The sequence below is a fragment of the Castor canadensis genome, chromosome 5, assembly GCF_047511655.1.
Source record: "Castor canadensis chromosome 5, mCasCan1.hap1v2, whole genome shotgun sequence".
Classification (NCBI taxonomy): domain Eukaryota; kingdom Metazoa; phylum Chordata; class Mammalia; order Rodentia; family Castoridae; genus Castor; species Castor canadensis.
The window spans coordinates 105,235,985-105,239,977 of NC_133390.1; the positions used below are offsets into that span (position 1 = coordinate 105,235,985).

At 31.3% G+C, this 3,993-nt stretch overlaps 1 non-coding gene across 1 annotated transcript; it reads right to left on the reverse strand.

The window, feature by feature from the left end:
* Window positions 1-3,550: 3,550 nt before the first annotated feature.
* On the reverse strand, window positions 3,551-3,652 carry LOC141423643 (U6 spliceosomal RNA). Its single transcript, XR_012448482.1, has one exon. It is a non-coding gene; the product is annotated as a U6 spliceosomal RNA (small nuclear RNA).
* Between the last annotated feature and the right edge of the window lie 341 nt (window positions 3,653-3,993).

Sequence of the window (3,993 nt, forward strand, 5' to 3'; positions counted from 1 at the left end):
TGTTAATAATAAATTTTACCTAAGATAATATAAACCTATGACTCTGGTTACTTATGTCCTGTGCTTCATGTCTACAATTTGTTTGTTGATATCCTAATTTCCACTCAGAGATGACCTTAAGGAGTTAATGAAGTTAATATGTTGTCTCTATGGTGTTTCCTAGTTCAATATGAGTATTATTTTTATAAGAGAGTACTAGTATACACTCATATAAGGATAAAACCTTGTGAAGACAACTGAGAAAATGGCCATCTGCAAGCGATGGCCAGAGACCTTGTAATAAAAACAACCCTGCTCACACTGTGATCTTTGACATAACCTACAGAATTGTGCGGAAATAAATTTCTGTGATTAACTCATCCAGCTTATTGAATTTGTTATGGCATCCCTGGCAAACTGACTCATTACTGGAAGATGGTATATATAATGCCTCAAATTTAAATGTAAACAGTAATTAACTAATAACTTATAAAAGTAATTGTTGAGCAATATTCAGAGTGCTTTCATGTATAAAATCCTATGAGTAATAAAATTAAGATATAGATCATGATACTATGTATGCTTGTAAATGCTTCACTAGCTTTGCTATGTAAAGAGAATGGTGCTTATCACAAGAAAATGTTAAATCAATCATATTCTCTTGAATTTATTCATATTAATTATTAATTTTTAAAGATAAATATAACTTTTTAAACTTCTTAACTAGACAAACTCCTCAACATTTATATTATATAATAATATGTTAATATATTGCAGAATTATGATAGGTAATGAAATTCATTAACATTTAACCTTTCAACCCTCTCCTAATGTAGCTAACAGAAGTGGAAATTCACAAAATGGAATTTACAAAATTTCATTTTGTAAAGTACAGTAAAGAATAATTTATGGTGATAATTGATTAAGTGTACTGACTGAAATGTGTGAAACTGTATTATATGAACATCTTGGAAATTAATTACAAACTAATATTATAGGAAAGAAATACATTTAAAGTTTTTTAATAGAGGTTATAAAGTTGTTTTTCATCAAAATTAAACTTTTTCCCTTTAAGTCACCAAAAATTTTAAAACCTTCATTACTAATGCACAGCTTAACCCATCTGGACTTGCTTACCAATTATTAGTGAAGCACTATTGACCAAAGAATATGTAAAATACCTTAATGTCTACTGACTGATATGTGAACATTTGCCTGATATTGAGAAAATGGTGATCCATTATATGTAAGTACAAAATTTTGGTCAAAACTGTTATTTATGTTACATACAAAATAGACCACATATTATGAAGCTTGTAACTTCAGTGAGGAAGGATTGGAAATCAGGATAGTAGCAATATATAAAGGTTATTGTGACTTCACTCAACAAAACATTATAAGAAGAAGTTGAATTTAAAAAATGATTGATGGACTTAGTTTCTGTCAAAGTGCCAAAGGTAGAGAAGGAGAAAAATTAAAAGACTTTCCAAAATTTGTGTGTGTACATTGATCACTGTTAAAATGAAGTTTTCTCTTTTGTTCTAACAATATTTTCTTAAATATTCAATAATTTCAGACATATAGAAAAGTATTGAGAATGGTAAAAATAATTCACATGTTCTTTATTTATATCCCAAAGTGGTAAAATGTCAAATTCCACTAATTGTCCTATATATAAATATATACTTATATGTGTGTGCAGTTATATTTAAATTTTTATATGCATACGTACACACACATATATATATATACATATTATGTTTATGTCCATTTATCAACTTAAATAGGTTTAGATATATAGGTTATATGTAGCTTATATTGAATATATATTATTTTCTAAGCCATTTAAGAATACAGACAGGATGCCTCTGTCTAAATATTTCTGAATATTATTTTTTAAAAAGCTCTTAACTATAATGCAAAGAATAAAGTCAGAAAATTACTAAAGATTTAAAATCATTGGTAATCAGCACATCTCATTTATTTTCAACAGTTTCAATTTCAATAATATTCATTGTATCAAAAGGAATTATAGATCGTGACTTTTCATTTATTCTTCTTATCCCAATAACTTCTTTGAATTGAAAAAGATCCTATGTCTTTCTTTATGTTGCTTAATATTGACATTTTTTACATTGTACTGATTAATTGCTTTGTAGAATGTATCTCTAGTTGGAATTTCTAAATGTTACTTCAGGATTGAGTTCTGTTTGTACACTTTTGGCAAGAATAATACACAGTGATGTAATATTATTCCAAAAATACATGTGAGAAGTCCCTTTGGATTAGTGTGTTTTTCCATGGATGGTATTAATTTTATTCACATAATTTAGATAGGACTCCTGATGAGTTTTTGCTGTAAATAGCTCTGTGGTGATGTTCCAAATATATTATCCAAAAGGAAACAATAGAGTTTTAATAAATACGTTGTCTATTAATTTCTTTCTTCTTTTTTTTTTCTGTACTGTGTTTGAACTTAAGGCCTATATCTTGAGCAACTCCACCAACTCTTTTGTTCTTTTGTGTGTGTGTGTGTGTGTGTGTGTTTGTGTATGTGATGCTTTTTTCAAGACAAGGTCTTGAGAACTATTTGCCTGGGAGAGCTTCAGATCTCTGCCTCCTGACTAGCTAGGATTACAGGTGTGAGCCACTGGTGCCATGCTCCATTAATTTTTTTATTAGGAAATATTTGCTGTATTTGGAGAGGTTCATTGTGGTAATTCCAAAAAGGCTTACACTGTACATTGGTGAGAACACCCCCACCATCTCTCTGCCCCTCCACCCTCCTCCCTGCCCCACTTAAGACTATTACAAGAGGTTTCTTTGTTCTATTGTATATAAGTATATGAAATCCATCAACCATATTCCCTCACCTTAAACTGCTTCGTTCACCCACTCCCCTCCCAAAAGTATCCCTCCACAAACATACTGCACCTATTTTATACTCTTGTGCTTTTTTTATTGTTGTGCTTGGTGGGGGTACATTGTGGCACTTACAAAAGTTGTTAGACTATATCAAATATATCATACTTGAATTCACTCACTCCACCATTCTCCTCCATCCCCCCTCCCTATTCTTGGAATACTTTTTACAGATATCATTTGTCTTTCATTATTAATATCTAAGTTAAAGTTCAAAGGGTTTTATCAATGTATCTCTGGTGTGAGTGTACTGACTTTGGTTTGTCCAAACCCTTTCATTGCTCTCTCTGACCCCTTTACCTCCCACATCCCTGTTTTTCAACAGCTTTCAATACATATCCTTACATCCTCCACCTTCACAGATATTATGATTTACAACACTGCTCATACTCTATTATTCTTTTTTCCTTTATTTCCTTCTCCGAGTTCTGTAGAGTAGTTCTACTATTACAAACATGTTCTACATATGAGTTTTTACATGATTATGGTTGCTTTTGTGTATGTTTATCTTTTGGATCTGTCTTCCACATATGAGAAAAAACATGTGACCTTTGTGTTTTTTACTTCACTGAACATGGTGCTCTCCAATTGTCTCCATTTACCTTCAAGCTACATGGTGTCATTCTTCCTTATGGCAGAGTAAAAAAAAAAAAGTATGAAACACTTCACAAATTTGTGTGTCATCCTTGCACAGAGGTCACACTAATCTTTGAATCATTACAATTTTAGTATGTGGTCTGCTGAAGTGAGCACTAATATATTCTACTCCTTGGGGAAAAAAAAGTCACTACCTGTTCCTTTTGTATTTCAGTATTATCTTTGGAGAAATACTTTAACATCATTCAAATATACACTATTCTTCAAATTTTCACAAAGTATTTTTAGTATTCAGATGAATTTTTTTCTTGCTGTATGAAACAGCATCCTACTCTGTAATTCTGGCTGTGCTTGAGCTCATGAGCTTTCTACCTCAGCTTCCTCACTGCTGGAATTGGATTGTGCCACCGCACCTGGATCTGTGGTGACTTCTTAACTTAGTCTTCTCTTTCTGAAATTTATTATTTCTTGCTTTCTATTGTAAGGAAGAGCTTT